Source organism: Lissotriton helveticus, chromosome 7 (genome assembly GCF_964261635.1).
Source record: "Lissotriton helveticus chromosome 7, aLisHel1.1, whole genome shotgun sequence".
Taxonomy (NCBI): domain Eukaryota; kingdom Metazoa; phylum Chordata; class Amphibia; order Caudata; family Salamandridae; genus Lissotriton; species Lissotriton helveticus.
This window is the reverse complement of record NC_136068.1, coordinates 286,759,570-286,776,973: the sequence shown is the minus strand read 5'-3', so window position 1 is coordinate 286,776,973 and position 17,404 is coordinate 286,759,570. Positions and strand designations below refer to the sequence as shown.

Sequence of the window (17,404 nt, the reverse complement as noted above, 5' to 3'; positions counted from 1 at the left end):
ATTCAGTATAGCACTCTGGGGAGCAAAATCTTGTTTTTCCTTGCTTGCCCTCGTGTACTACAATCAGTTCCCGACTGGGAACCACGACCGGCCCTGGCAAAGTGCTCGGCTGGCCCCCTCTCCGGACGATTTTGTTACAGGGCAGATTTGGCAGCTATGCTGCAAAAACGCCCGTAACAAAAACTGCCCCGAGGGGCCCAAAAGCGGCCCCCACCCATGCGGCGCACCAGGGGATTGCCCGGTACCCGCTATGGCCAGTCCGGGCCTGACTACAATTCTGTGTATAACAGTTACTTGAGTTCTGCCTCATTCAGTATAGCACTCTGGGGAGCCAAATATTGTTTTTCCGTGCTTTTCTGGCCTGTTTCCACAGGCCTCAGAAGTATAACTATTCTTTTAGTTAGGAAGAATCGTGCATTAGTGACCTCAATAAGTTGTATTAAAGTTACCTGTGCATTTTCTTAGCATAAAATTAAACAACACTCAAATAATTCATTTTTCCACTTGCAACCCTCTGTTTCAAGTAAGTCTATGTACTTTTACTAATCACTATCTCTGACCTCCACCCATCATGCTGCACATAGTCTTACTGTCTTATCTTTGGGCCATGCAACAGCATGAGCATAACTTTTTTTTTTAACTCTTATATGTGCTTACAAAAGTGAGCTTGAGCAGTGCTTTGTCATTTAGTGCACACGCAATGAGGCCTTCCCTGTGCTCCTTGTTTCCTTTCCAGTGAAGAATTGGCTTGGTAGTTTGGTCTGCCCTGTTCCCATGATGCACTGGGCCAGGGACAGACTAATTTGCATATAGCCAGGTTCTGAACTGGGATGGTGCAGTGAGCTAAAAAACGGTGATGGATCAAGCCCTGATCTGTTGACTGGGTATGAGTGTTCTGATTAACTCAGATACTCTGTCCATCACCACCCCCCTTTATGAAATTACTTCCCTGTGCTCCGACAGCACAGATGTTCAAGGGATTCTGCTGCTCAGAGTCTGATTCCTGCAGCTGCGGGAATCTGATGGAGCCGACAGCAAGTTTGCAGTGATGTAAGAGCTCCTGTGGCCCTAGTAGAAAGTGGTGCTGGAACAATTTTCAGACTTGGAGTTCTGCCATCAATGTTACATCACTGAAGTCATAGGCATTCTGAAACATTTAAGCAACAAGTGTGGCAAATGAGCCATGCACATTCAGCAGGATAGCGATAAGGGTGTAGTAGGTAGGTAGTGTTTTATTTAGGAGCACACAGTCACAAATATATTAATAAAGCTAGTTGTGATAGCACACTGTCATTTACAGAACATATATTTTCCATCAGAATAGTGTCTTAATATACACAGATTCATTTACACAGACATACAGTTTTATTGATGAAACTATGTAATGCACAAAGTGTAATGTGTGGGAATTTGGGTTTGCTTTTTGTGCATCACAAAGTAAAAAGTGATTCAATTGTTTTTGATCCTATTAAAACTTTTGTTTCCATCACACTTCAGAATTGAAAAAAAGGGATTCATTTGTTCTTTCCTAATGTGTATTAATTTTTAAACATTTGTTCATATATAGGTATTTATCTGGGTGGTGAACTCCCCTCCGCTCATGCAGTTTGGGGATTTTTTTTTGGACTACGCGTTACGCGGAGTTCCAAAAAGCTACGTGGAGTGGAGTTTTTTTCCTCACTCATGTTCGTCAACGTCAAACGCGAGCAAGGAAGATCCACCTCCCAGCGCGATTTTTCCTTGTTCGCAATCGTCAACATCAATTTGGTGAGCGCAAGCATGGAAAATCAACCTCCAGGAATTATTTCTCAACAAGGGCGGTCAGGTTTCTCATTGTGAGTGGTCGCATACGCTCGCGTTGAGAAACTGTCCCTTTGCGCTGAAGAAGCTGCTGTTCGAGTAAAAATCTACTTGAGCAGCAGAAAGGAAGCAGGGCCCACTTGCACTGTGCATGGTGCCATTTGCGATGATTGCACAGTGCGGAAATGCATCTGGCACTGAAAATCACAACGAGCTGCATTTATCTAATGCACTCTGCCACTTGCAGAGCTACGTGTAGTGTGGTGGAGTTTTTTTTGCACTTTGCGGACTTCCGTGTAGCGGAACTCCTCGGACTCCACCCAGGCTTAGTATTTACATTTTGTTGTGTTAGAAGAAAACAACACCCTACATTCTTCACTTTCACACCAGCAAGATTGTAACATTGTTCACTTTACAAAATCCTCACACTTTAAAGTAAGAGAAAGAAAAGTAAGCACCAGTCTCCATGTTAAAGCAATGGTAAGTAAATTACATTTAACCTCTGGCTTTGAACACATAGCAAATGGGCCATGGTAAAAACTGCATTTAAAGACACTTGTATTTCTACTTCATATTCCGAACTCTAGTATGCTTATTTTGGGAAGCTTCAGCATGCCACGCACACTTACTTCCAATGCCTAGGGGCCCTCTCTTGGTCAAAGGGGTGTTTTAATTGGCCCCCCTCCCACCTCTGGGTCCTGATTTAAACTGGCTGTACCACAGTGTAGCTACTCCCCTGATAAACATATGTAAAAATGCCTTTTGCAGAACATGTTCTTTGAAATTGGAGAATATATCTTTTGAATTGACAACAGCGGGATTATGAAAGTTGAACATGGGGGCCTCATTTACAACTAATTGGTGTAGGACAGCACCACAAGTCATTTTGCAGTGCTGCCATACACCAATTCAAAAGGGCAGGAATACATTGTATTTCCAAGATACTTAGCATTCCTGGACTTTAAGCCATGCGCACAATTTGCAGCTGAGTGCCAATGCAGGCACCCTTTCACCATGGTGCAAAGGTGGAAGGGTGCAGAGTGGGGTGGCTCACTGGTTAGAGGTGGCAGACCCGGGAGCAGAAGACAGCCCGGGGCCAGGGTTCAATTCCCGACGCGGCAGGGTCGTGGACCAGGGTCAGTGGACTCGATAATTCTCACCTCGGTGCCTACTCTAACCAGAGATCACACTCGGCAACTCTGGGCATTAGCTTGCCTCATCTCCACAACGGCCCCCCACATATGCCGGGGATGCCTGGTTTCACCTTGGAGATACCCAGTAGGGACCATCTCACAGGGAAAGCCAGGACGGGTTCCCCAGCGGTCTATTGCGCAGAGATACTCCTTCGGGAGTCGATTCTAGCGTGTTAGAAACCCGCAAATTAAATTAAAGGTATACGTGTTGTTCGGCATTAATGTTTTTGTGCAGGAACGGGAACCTTCCTGCAAAAAAACAATCACAAGTGGCATTTTCCTCATTCTATGTGTGCTGCAGAATGCAGCACAAGTAGAAAGAGGAAAGAACAAGGAGAAATGTAAACATATATCCTTGTTATGCCTGCTCTGGGGAGGCAAACGTTTTGTCGCTGCCTCAGGTTTACGTGATGTTGTAAATCTGGGGCATTGTCAAAATCAATTAGTATTGAGTGGAACCACCCACAGCAACGCCCATGGAACCCTCTTTGACATAGAGTAAGCCTTACTTCATATCTATGAGGTCATGCAAAGCCACGTTCTGTAGCTTTCCGTCACCTCATGGATAAGACTGAGAGGCCTGCACCACCGATTGTAATAAAAAGCACGCTCATCCTCTATATATTAATGATGTCCTGAGTAGGGTTACTCCTAGTCAACGTATGTTTCTGACTTTCAACATCAAGAATCAGATGCGCATTTGCCACTCATAGTATTTTCTGAGCTACAGAGGTGATCATCATTTCCTCATATTTAATTTTCACCTTCTGATACCTGCGGCATATAGGAATGATGGAATGTGCCTTTACATGTTTTTTCACCTGGGTTCGTCTGGGGACATTTTTCAGTTCTTCCTTCAAAAGCAAGTTTGAAAGGAACATTTTCTTGATTTTTACAGGGAAAATTGCAGGCCATTCCAAGGTGGGACAACTGATAAAAAACTGACTGTCCACACGCTTAGTGAATTTGTATCTCTCTGAAACACCCACAATCCTGGATCTTCAGCATTGAGTAGAAATTATATGCATCTCAACTGTTGCTTACCTTACCTAAAGCTATTAATAAACATTAGGGTTTATATACAATAATTTTCCAACAACGCAAAAGAAGGATAGGACTTTTAAACCTGTCTGACAGTGCTTGTTTGTGATTTGCTTTATGAAAAACAGAGGAACCCACACTCAAAATCTTTCACACCATTCTAATTCAGGATGAAAAAGGATAAACAAAACTTAATATGCTTATCTCGGCAATTAGTTGTGCCGTTTTATTCGATAATTATATCAAAAATGGAAAGCAATTTATATCAAGAGAAGTATCAATGTCTTGAACTTACTGACCAAACACGTACAATTGAACAAAATCAAAAAATTACGTGAATGTGCAAACATGTGAAGAGACATACATATGAATTAAAGACTCAAATCAAAAAAACTGCATAATTGCGCAAAAATTTGACAAAAACAAGCATTTAAATTGTGCAGAACATATGACTAATATATATTACAAACATAAGTGCAAAGGGAAATTTTCATATGGTTTTCGAAATTATTTGACCAAAATGAAGCCTTTTAGTGTGCTTCCATATAACAAAACAACCTCTCGGTAGAGATGTTACAAAGCGTAATATTCCTAACAGTCTTAGCTATTTCTAAAATAGCCAGGATTTAATCCTGCACGCCTACGCGTTTCGAGTTTGGGAGGGTTCTTCTCAAACTCTCTTCAGGGCCAAATGTATTCCTTTCCCCTGGTTAACAGGTACGAGAGCAAACAAGTCGGCTGTGATTCTCATTATTGAAGATGTCCGTTTAAAGATTGGTGCGTGGAAACGCTCCCGCCTTTCAAGGTTCAGGGGTGTCTTAATCCACAGTGGAATCTGTTATTTGTATCGGTCCCTTCTGGGTAGTTTCTCAACATCCGTGGTTCTGTCAATTCTGCAACCAGCGCCACTTCCTCATTCCATGATGGAATGAGGAAGTGGCGCTGGTTGCAGAATTGACAAACGGACATCTTCAATAATGAGAATCACAGCCGAACTTGTTTGCTCTCGTACCTGTTAACCAGATTACCGCACAGACCGTACTGATTCACAAGATTTTTCTGGACGAATTGAATTACCTCAAATCCCCAGAGGTTTACATATGGGGAAAGGAATACATTTGGCCCTGAAGAGAGTTTGAGAAGAACCCTCCCAAACTCGAAACGCGTAGGCGTGCAGGATTAAATCCTGGCTATTTTAGAAATAGCTAAGACTGTTAGGAATATTACGCTTTGTAACATCTCTACCGAGAGGTTGTTTTGTTATATGGAAGCACACTAAAAGGCTTCATTTTGGTCAAATAATTTCGAAAACCATATGAAAATTTCCCTTTGCACTTATGTTTGTAATATATATTAGTCATATGTTCTGCACAATTTAAATGCTTGTTTTTGTCAAATTTTTGCGCAATTATGCAGTTTTTTTGATTTGAGTCTTTAATTCATATGTATGTCTCTTCACATGTTTGCACATTCACGTAATTTTTTGATTTTGTTCAAATGTACGTGTTTGGTCAGTAAGTTCAAGACATTGATACTTCTCTTGATATAAATTACTTTCCATTTTTGATATAATTATCGAATAAAACGGCACAACTAATTGCCGAGATAAGCATATTAAGTTTTGTTTATCCTTTTTCATCCTGAATTAGAATGGTGTGAAAGATTTTGAGTGTGGGTTCCTCTGTTTTTCATAAAGTATATGGGCCCGTACCCCACTCATGTCCGAATGGGCCACACTCCCCCTTTTTTGTAAAAATGTTTGTGATTTGCAGCACTCTAGCAGCCTGTTGTGGATAATTTGAAAGCAAGCATCACATAAAAAATATTTTGGCAGCTAAAGAATGCGTACATTTTTAAAGACTGAGGGGCAGATATACAAGCCCCTTGCGCCTCATTTACGCCGCCGTTGCGTCACTTTTGTGACGCAGCGGTGGCGCAAATCCTGCTCCATGGTGCAGAGGTACTTACAACGTGACGCATCTGGGAGAAGCGTCACGTTGTAATGCCCTGCGCCACATGTAGGCGTTCCTGTGCAGAGGGGGGCGTTCCGGCGCAGGAACGCCTCCTAAAAGTGGCGGAGTGAAATCTACAGGATTTCACTCAGTCACTTTTAGGCCAATGCTGCGTCAAAACCCTGCGCCTGCTTGAAGCAGGCGTAAGGATTGACGCAGCATTGGAAGAATTGGGCAACCCCGAGCTTTGCTGGAGCGGTGTCGTGCTTGCGACGCAACTCCAGCAATGCGTCATCTTTTGGCACAGATGCGTGACGCATCTGTGCTGTTTTTGCCCCATGCTGCGCCGCATTGTAAATGCGGCGCATCATGGGTGGCGGAGCTGCGGCGCACAATTACTGGCGCATCCCTGCTGATATGCAGGGATGCGCCAGTAATTGTAAATCTGCCCCTATGCAAATAACTAATAGCGCTCTTAAATTGAGTTGAACAATGCTCTAAATGGAGCATTAACTTGAAAGATAAAATGTAATATGAGTGAGAGTCTCAAATGTTATGGGCACAGGAATACTGAAGGAAGCTATTGAATATGTTTTACCACTGCATTTCAAAAGTGCAAGGACTGCGGTTGAACTTTTAAATGGTTTTATTTTCATTCTAACATGTGAATGCTAACAGTGGATATGGAGGAATTAACCACTTGATTTATTGCTCAAAAGGGAAAGTCTCATTTATGTAAACTTGATTGTACGCATGTGGAAAGCATTTAATCTGTGGAGAAAATTAGTCACTTTAAGGTTCACAAAGGCTGATTGAACAGCTGAAACATGTTGGTGGTAACTACTCTGTAGTTATAGTTAGGATTCCCAAAAATAGGAATTTCTCAGATGTTTAATAGCTATTAACTTTGCACCCATTTGAAAAATCTCCCACAGCCTTTGCAAACCTATCCCTGTTTCTACATTGGCATTTGATGCAAAATATCATGGTGATTCTTCAAGGGGGGTACAAAGAACGGATGGGGAATCAAAATGCATTTTTTAACAAAAGCATTTTTAATAGACTTTTTAGATAGGTGTAGCACGGAAATGGCCAATAGGATTTTTATAATACTTGGCAGTGATGTAGAAGATGATGCTAGATGCAATGAGGTTAAGTTTAATGGTGATAGGGCCATACATTTTAGTGATATATTGGTCTGCAGTACACTGCTGTAATTTTGTAATATACAGCAGTACAAGACCACAACAAGGAACTATATGATTGGCTAATGTCTGAGTTAACAAAAATGTAAAGGCATTCATGCTGTTTTCACTACACTCTGCCTATGTTCTGGGTTAAGACCTTAAATGTAGGTGAGTTGTAGGTTTTATTTTTTTCCTACCTATTACCACATTATTAAAGTAATAAGTGGTATGGAAAATTATTTATATTTTGCTATGATTACTACCTAGAATGTACAGCGATACTTAAATTTTCCTTTTAAATGAATATGTAAAAAATGTCAAAAACATAACTACATTATATTAAAGGGTAAATATAGTATACTACAGTGTGTTAATTTTCTTTCCAGATTTGTTTTTGGAATGTCCATTTAGTCAGCATTCTGGGTTTTAAGTGGAAATATAGTGTATTACAGAGGACTTAAAAAAAGAAATAAAAGTGTGTAAAAAATTTAAAATACACTCTACTACACTATATTTTACAGTAAAACCCAGAATGCAGACTAAGGGGTCGATTATGATGGCGGACGGACTTGCGTCCGTCCGCATGGGCAGCGGCGGTCCCTCCATGGCAATTAGGATGTGACCGCCACCCTGGCGGTCACATCCTGTATTTTTTACATAGTGGCGGGTGCTGCTTGAAGCAGCACCCGCCGCAATGTAAAAAATTACAACAGTGCATTTGCATGAACAAAGCGGGGTACCCCCCATGTGCACCCACCCCCCCCCCACTCAACCTGGGGGCCCGCAACGGGCCCCCAAAGAAATCACCATATGCCTTTCCACGGCGGAGAATCTGCCGCGGAAAGGCATCTGTTGACCCCCATCCTAATGTGGCTGGCGGTGTCTGATAGACACCGCCAGCCATCTTAGAGCTTTTCCGCCGCGGTCGGAAGGCGACCGCGGCGGAAAAGCTGCGGACCGATTTTGAGACCCACCGCCATCCTAATTTGGCGGTGGGTCTTTTGTGCCTCCCCAGCGGTTTTCCCGCATCCTCCGGGCCGGCGGTGGCTTCCGCCGGCCCGGAGGATGCGGTAAAACCGCGATCCTAATCGGCCTCTAAGTATGTCTACACAATATTGCGCACTTTCAGTTCTGGAAGGGAGAAATATTGCTTACACCACATTTAGTCTGCGTTCTAAGGTTTAAGGAGAAATATAGTGTAGTACAGTGTAATTACAAAAATAAAAGAAAATATTTTAAAAAATTAAAAATTGCCCAGCACTATATTTCCTCTTAATATCTTCAACACAGACTAAGTTTGACCGAAAATATATTTCACACATTCAATTTTGGAAGGGTAAAATATTGTTTGAACCACACCTAGTCTGTGTTCTGGGTTTTCAGGGGGAAATATAGTGGAGTACAGAGAACTCAATAAAAAAAAAAAATATATAAAATGCACTATATTTACCCATAAAACAAGAAACACAGACTAAACACGGTCTAAACAATATGGTAGTAATGCAGTATTCTGCGACTTAAACTACACAAAAATGTTAAATACTAAGGTGATAGCCATTCCTTAAGTTTATAATTTCCATCTCAGCTTCAAATTACTATAACTTACACTCCTCTATATTCAGTGTTGTCAACTTGTTAGCCAGGCTACATTACCTATAACTTGGCACTCTATTATGCACAGTGTTCATACAAATTAGACCATTTAGGATGTTGTAAGTGTTGTTATGAATGCTATGATGTTTAAGTGATTTATTATGAAATGGTATAAGCATGGTATAAGTGATTTATTATGAAAGGGTATAAGCAGTGCATCGGAAAGATGCTAGTTATGGTTAAAATACTCTGGCTAGCCAGTTGACAACACTGTGTACAAATGTGAGTGAGTTGTAGTAATTTGAAGTTAGAGTGCAAATTATAAATGTAAATTATAACTATAACTTTAGAACTTCGACTTTTTTTTGGTATAAATATTACCTACTGGCGGTCGCCAGTAGGTATATATAGTTAGGATTTTTTCTCTATGGGTTTTTTGAAAATTCTATGTCTAATAACTTTGGCGTTTGTGGACGGAATTGGCTGAAATTTTCAGGAAAATGGCACATTTTGTTTCTGAGCAGCCCTTGAAAATTTGGGGGGGGTTCGTCGAGTGGGGGCCGAGAAAAAAGGGGGGTCCCAAAACGTGTTTTTAACATTGAGTTTTCCATAGGGCGGTTGGCCTCACTTTTAGCCCGAACGGCTGAATGGATTTGCACGAAACTTGGCAAAATTGTAGGGACTGGTAGCCCGATGTGCCTTTTGTAGGTCTCAATATATGTGCTCCAGTGGATTTTGAGAAATTAACGTTTAAAAAAAGATATATATCTGTAACAGCGGACCGGGCAGCGCACTGGTTCGCGGACTTTTCGCGCAACGGAGCTTTGTGAAGCGAAGCTGATTGGTTCTCCGGCGTCTGTCAACATTCCAAACAGTCCGTAGCGGCCGCCATCTTGTCTCTCGGTAGGATCGAGAGACAAGAGGAGGTCAAAACAAAGGGGGAAATAACTATAAGGGGGCATAGTAGATCCTCGCTGACCCCCTAGGTTTGATGTGGAGGTTTTAAAAGGGCCCCGCGGGGCAAAAAAAAATAATAATAATAATAATTGAACGGCTGAATGGATTTGCACGAAACTTGGTAAAATATTAGGGACTGGTAGCCCGATGTGCCTTTGCTAGGTCTCAATATATGTGCTCCAGTGGATTTTGAGAAATTAACGTTCAAAAAAAGATATATATCTGTAACAGCGCTCCGCTTCGCGTAACGGAGGTTTGCGAAGCTGATTGGTCATTCTGTCACTGGGCTATAGTTGGGCTACATCTGGCTGATATTTGGGCTACATTTGTTTTTTTGTGTGTCTGGCGGCCATCTTTGGGCTACATTGGGCTTCATTGGGCTACATTCGGCTAATTAGCAAATAGCTCATCGCAAACTAGGAATGGTAAAGAATCGCTATTTATTCCTTAAAGTTCGCTATTTAGGAAATGCAAATAACTTTGATGATACATATGGCGGTTCATCTCTAACAAGATAAGAAGCATAGGGATACATTTATGATGACTGGCGCATCACCAGGGATGTGTTAGTCATTTTGTGCCGCTGTTCCGTCACCTATGGTGTGCTGCATTTACAATGCGGCGCATCATGGGGCAAAAACAGCACAGATGCGTGATGTATCTGTGCCGTAAAGGTGGCGCATTGCTGGAGTTGTATCGCAAGTATGATGAAGCTCCAGCAAGGGTCGGGGGTGCCCCTGTCGCAGGGTTTCTGTTCTCACACAGAACTGTGGACAGAGGATTGGAACCTCGGCGAATTAGGGTGTCCCAAAACTCACGTTAGTAATCAAAAACTCCTTAGCAAGCTAGGTACAGTGTCACATTGGATATAACAAACTCTCAATGTTTAGACAATCCAGAATATGAACTTATAGTACCTCAGGATACGTGGAACTCATGAACAGTCGGTCGTTATAGATTTCTTAGAAACCAGAACATGGAGTTAAGAAGAACAGATGTGTATTTGAAATGTTTATTTACTAATGCCGTCTTCTCAGGCGTAGTACCTTAGATAATAAAAGTACACATATTATCAGTAGCAAAATTACCAGCATAGTTACTAGTACATAAAAAGTGAATGGTGATAGTATGTTAACATGCTGTAAATGAATAAGAGTTAGCAACACTTATAAGCAGCCGCGGGCCGTGGAGGGAGTTACGGTGAGGCAGGGAGGCGGGGAGGGGGAGAAGCAGGGTGGAGAATACAAGTACACATATTATCAGTAGCAAAATTACCAGCATAGTTACTAGTACATAAAAAGCGAATGGTGACAGTATGTTAACATGCTGTAAATGAATAAGAGTTAGCAACACTTATAAGCAGCCGCGGGCCGTGGAGGGAGTTACGGTGGGGCAGGGAGGTGGGGAGGGGGAGGGGCAAGGTAGAGAGGGCTCCACCCTGCTTCTCCCCCTCCCCGCCTCCCTGCCCCATCGTAACTCCCTCCACGGCCCGCGGCTGCTTATATCTCACCCTCCCTAATACACATATTATATTATTTGCTAAGAAGGTCTCTTTGTGTTGGTTTAGGGCGTGCCCATACTTTAGTGTCTTAGATTTGAAGGAATCACATCAGCATACACCAGCTCTCTCTTCATGTGAACCGCATCAACTGTTGTGTATGTGTGTTCGGCAAAGCAATATAAAACCCGCCTCATGCCCAGAATTGGCAGAAGTTGCACTTATGTTATGAGTATGAAGTCGTGGAGATCAGACCTCATAACAATTCTGTATCGTGTTGTTCTTGAAACTTTAGCACTCGCTGTACAGATATAGTTTAACAAGTAAAGCAGATAGTAGACCAATAACATATTATTCTCATGTAAACCACGATGAACTACTAGGTGGAAAGCTAAAGCAACAACTAAGTGTCGTGTGCAGAAGTTGCAAAAAAGGAAAAATGGCGTTTAAACCGGTAATGAGCCCATGCTAACTTAACACGGTGTAAAGATATCCAGGACCTAGATGACACCTCCTCATGATCCGGAAACGAACTGAATAAGATAATAGAAGTGCCATCTCATGAGAGCAGATTGCAAGTTTATATGTGGACGGTCCGCAAGGTAAAGCATTAAAAACTAGGAAAATTTAATGCTAAAGAAAAATAAAACAGCCAAGTACTTTATCGAGTCTTAAGCCAATAGGCAAGGTAAATAATAAAAACTTGACAAATAAGTCAATGAATTGTCAATGAAATGCTAGTACTCAGCATATCAAACATGAAAAAGGTCTATGACATAACTGTGTATGCAAAATAAGCTGCAACAGCCTCCAATAGGAAGTCACCGTCTTCATCCGAAAACAGTTCAGCCATCCAATTTAAAAGCGGAAAAGAACATACGTGCTCTCCCAGCACCGGATCCTCTATCACCATCAGAGGACAGCTCGGTGGGTTTTCAAGAAAGCTCTGTTCCAAGAAAGACTGTGCTGCCGCCAGTAAATTCCAGGGACCAAGTAGTCCATGCATCAATGCCACAGCCATAATCCTTTCGCCAGGACAAACCAACTCGTGAGTAATGATAGGAGTCATCAGCTGATTAAAGTCGACGTCAGGAGAAACCGGTCCGCAGAGACACAAATCAATGGCCCAATCGAAATCACAGGTCAGGCAGTGAAATACAGGCTGGACACAGGTGAAGTAGGAGAACCGAAAAGATAATCCATATGCCGTGCTTAATATCGCCAACGGCATTGTGCCATAATATTCTAGCATGCGATTGCGGAACAGTGTCAGCAGCTGCAGGGTCGGAGGTTGCATAGGAGGGACATCCATATTTAAAAATGTAAAAAAGCACAAGAGCGTCCGCTGGTAATGCAAGTAAAAATGCCAATCTACGAACCAGAGTGCAGAAAATACAATGAAAGGAAGCAGGGATGACTCCAAAGATTTTCTCAAATGAAGTCACGAGACCACTGGTAACAACTTTAAAAAAGTGTGCCAGGGACTTTGTGGAGGATGCGTTAAAGATAGTCGGAAACATGTTGCTGAAATTGAAAGGCAAATCTTAATTGAAAAGGGTGTGCACCTCTGTATGGGTGTTCGCTATGTGAAGTACGAAAGTTTCACGGGCCGAACTCAAGGCCACCTCTCTCTGAGACAAAAGAGCTCTTATTCTTGCCATGCCGTTGAAACGTGTCCCAAGGTTGGTATTTGTGGCCAGATTGAAAACTCCCTATGTTCATGTGTGGGAGGAAATAGAACATTTCTGCAGCAAATAACCCGTTCACTTACTGTTACGATAAAAGGAATACTTTTAATTAACTCAGAACAATCTTCATTATTGAGCATCAAATAACTACCATTTTCCAACAACTTGAACGTGGGGATGATAGCAGGAACTGGCGTGCCTTGCAACACGCAAGCCATATTTGGTCGGTGTTTGTTGCATGAACCGTGTAACTGTATGTGCCTACACATTAGTGAATGATCTGGCGTCTCAGTGCATTCCTCTCCATTCAGATAAACTTCTTGATCATCTTTGAAACATCTGTATGTGTATGGAAGCGACCAGACCTCATGAAGAAAAGCACTACCTAAAGGTTCATAACGACCTATTGGTATATATTTCATACAATTTGAAAACTTATATAAAGCAAAAGGCAGCGTTATTAAACCGTGGATAAGGCATGTTGCCAAAAAACCCGCAATCCTCTGCTGATGATGTCACTGAGCATGTCATGAATGATGTAATATGTGACATCATCAGCAGTAGATTACGGGTAATGGTATCTCTAGTTTACTCCCTTATAGCTGTGTTTCTTTTAACATAAGTGTCTGTTTCCTTCCCTTATACTTACTGTTTTTGGTTCGCTTCCGGTTCGCGTACCAGCGAGCGAACTAGGAAGCGAACTAAGAGAAATAGAGGTTGGCACAGTTCCAAATATTGTACCAATTTTTTAATAACGGGGAGGTAGTTCTGAAAAGAACTTTTTTTTTTATTTTTCTGAACATTTTTTTACTGTTTTTGAATTTTTCGGAACAGTTTTATATTTTTTGGGGTTTTTCTTGGAGGGGGCAATGAAAACGATTCATTGTAAAGGGCTCAACAGGAGCAACAAAACAAAAAAAAGAAGTATTTATTATTTTGGGCGTTTCGGACAAACTTGCATATGATAGTCAATAGCTCTGTTGATCAGAGTGATGCTTTTTTCTCCGTAGGAAATGAATCCATCGCAAAATGCGCAGATGTGTTTTACATCACCAAATCTCATTTGTATATTTGGCACCATCTCCCTGCCCTCTGGTCCCGTTACTTCCGGTACAACAGATCTTCTGGCCATAATAGGGAGATTATCTAGGTCGTTCCGAAACTGTGCAGCACTGTAGTTGTTAGGATGCCACCTAGTCATATGGCGATGCATTGTGTAGTTTCCGAAACTGTATTTTTTGTCGGTCCCTCTGGACAGTCTATCTTGACATATAAGGCAAGTTACGTATCTTGCATTTACTTTTTTCTGACCTTTGGGAATTTTAAAAAATTGCCAAATGAAGTTTTCTTTCCGGTGAGACGTCCTGGGCTGCTCAGGCAAAAACTGCCTCTCTTCGTGCTCGTCCTCCTGTTCCTCTTCTTCTTCTTCTTGTTGAATTACAACTTGAGCAGGTGGTCCACTCTTCCTTGGATGTGGTGGAGGTGGTGGGGAAGCACCAGCTGAAGCTACTAAAGAAGCCATTGCTCAGTGATCACAAAGGGTCTTTCTCTCACAATGATGAAAGTCAGAGTGAGGAAAGAAGGAGGGATTTTCATCATTTGGGAAAAACAAGAGTTCTCAACCAATCAAAAGTGTTCATTTTAGATTATATGACCTAGTCTTACATCATTAGGAAACCAAAAGTGAAATGAACCAATGAAAAGTGTTATTACCAAGTCACATGACTTGCTGTGTTTACGTTAAGCGCTTTGCAGGGCCTCCCGGTTTGCTTCCAGAAACCTGCGCTTTGCGACTCGCTTCGCGTACCAGTTCGCTAACGTAGCACGTCATATGACGTATCACGCGACAACGTGAAACGTCATGCGGACGGGAGGCGTCACGATGTTGTTTTCTAACGCGGCACTTGCGGTAAAGGAACGTTTACCGGCTCGCGGTCTATTTCGCGGCATCAAGGTCAGCTAACGGGAAGCTTCCCGATTCGCGAAGCGGGAACGAAGAAAAAAAAATATTTAAAAAAAAAATTATTCATAAACATATAAAATATATTTTTGGATTTAAAGAAGAATACATTTTACAGCTACAGATATTAGCTGTTAAAAAACCAATGAAATTCACAGAAAAAACCATAGGTTATAGACCATATATAGTTAGGAATTAGCATTTACAAAACCTTGAAAATTCACTGAAAAAACCATAGGTTATAGACCATATATAGTTAGGAATTAGCATTTAGAAAACCTTATTTTACTCACACAAAACCATTGAAATTCCATATATAGTTAGTTGCACTAACTATATATCGCGCACCCGCAATCCACTGCTGATGATGTCACATATTACATCATTCATGACATGGTCAGTGACATCACTGATGACATCACTGATGACATCTCAAATGACATCACTGATGACATCACTGATGACATCTCATTTGACATCATTCTTGTGCTAATACGATAAACCTCTTCAGACTCTAATATAACCTTAGATACACTCAGTGTATACAGACACTCACACACTGTCACTCATCCATGGAGTTACTCACACACCTAGTCAGTCATGCAAAGAATCAATCACACCTCCATTTCCTCAACTATACAGTTATACACACCTTACTTATTCAAACATATACTAACACATATTTACTCTCTTATACAATCCCTGATACAAGTTCACAATGATCCATACAGCCACTCACACATTCAGTGGCTCTCATGCACAGTTATTTATATATGCCAACTCTCACATGTACTGTGTTTTACATATGTACTTACTATGACATGTAGCATTGAGATATCCATTCACTCATCAATACACTCATGCACACAGTCAACCGCCCATGTAGCTGTTTCCACATGCACTCTTGAACTCATACACCTAGTGAATCAACTGCTCACACATCTATGCACAGAGTCACAAACCTCCCAGCCACCCCCACACAAACTCAATCTCCCATACAAATACTTGGGCAACCAATCAATAACATATGTAGCCTCTCGTATAGCTAATGATCCACACATACAGCAGTTTACAGAACAACAGACATACTGAAGCACACATTCAGACAGTTTAGTCACTAACCCATGCATTTAGTACGACACATTTATTCACTCACTCATACAGTCAGTCACGCACCTACTAAATCCTTCATCCAGACACTTATACATCCACTCATTCTTCAATATATCAAACATATTTAAACTTTACAGAAACACACAGTCACTGGATGATGTCATCAGTGATGTCATCAGTGATGTCATTCGAGATGTCATCAGTGATGTCATCAGTGATGTCATTTGAGATGTCATCAGTGATGTCATCAGTGATGTCACTGACCATGTCATGAATGATGTAATATGTGACATCATCAGCAGTGGATTGCGGGTGCGCGATATATAGTTAGTGCAACTAACTATATATGGAATTTCAATGGTTTTGTGTGAGTAAAATAAGGTTTTCTAAATGCTAATTCCTAACTATATATGGTCTATAACCTATGGTTTTTTCAGTGAATATATATATATGTATATATATATATGTATATATATATATATGTATATATATATATATATATATATATATATATATATATATATATATATATGTATATATATATATTAAACCTCTTCCTAGCTATATACTTTTACATTGCTGATATATTGACTGTCAATAGATATTTACTACACAATAGTACAATACCAGATTCCCGTGCTTAATTTGTAAAAGAATGAGTAACAGTGCCCAAACCTAAGCTCAGAGTCCCAGGGCCTTTGCAATTAAATGTTGGCACACCAAATGCCTTTTGTCTATCCACTTTGTGCCTCTTTAATCCACTACTGGACACACCCTGCCCCTTTCTTTCAATATTGCAGGTTGCTGTTTTTTCCCTTTGTGACTGTTTTCATTCTATTCCCCCTCCTTTCCTCTCTGTGTGTTTCCCTCTGTCAGTCAGTGTCTAATGAGGAATATTAAGTGCCGGTCCCAGAAAAAATGTGTGCCGGTGTGCCCCACCGGCCACCACAGGCTCTAATTAAGCACTGCCAGACACTCTTTCACTCACCTCTGCAAAACAGTCACAGTCGTCAGCAAGGCGTTTCTCTGCCTAGAAGAGCCTGCTTTCCTACTTTCGCTCTGAAAGAAGACTAAACCTGCAGGCTATATATACCCTGCAGGAGAGGATGGCACACCTGCTTTTCAAACAAATAAAAAAGTATTTTATGCCAAAATAACTTATATAAGGATGACGGTATCTTTTCTTCTCCTACGGAAAATATTGAAGGGGAATCAACTGTTCCAAGTTCTAAAGTACATTTATGTTCCGGGTATGTGGTGCAAACATTGCTAAATGCCACTTGTTTTCTTAATGTAAAATAGTTCTAATGTCAGATAGCAAATCCAGAGGATGCACTTATAGAGCACCATGTAAATCTCTTCATTGATTCATTTATTCAGCAGTTCATCATCATTTAATCTTTATTTCGGCTCATTCGGACA

The 17,404-nt window shown here is 41.2% G+C and overlaps 1 protein-coding gene across 2 annotated transcripts in view; it reads right to left on the bottom strand.

The window, feature by feature from the left end:
* Positions 1-17,037, bottom strand: part of LOC144766742 (uncharacterized) — a 290,955-nt gene extending 273,918 nt beyond the window's left edge. The window contains exon 1 of one of the 2 annotated variants that reach the window (XM_078650490.1): positions 16,971-17,037. The gene's annotated coding sequence lies outside the window, so the exon portion shown is untranslated. The remainder of the gene's footprint in view (positions 1-16,970) is intronic. The other variant, XM_078650491.1, reaches the window with a different exon arrangement.
* Between the last annotated feature and the right edge of the window lie 367 nt (positions 17,038-17,404).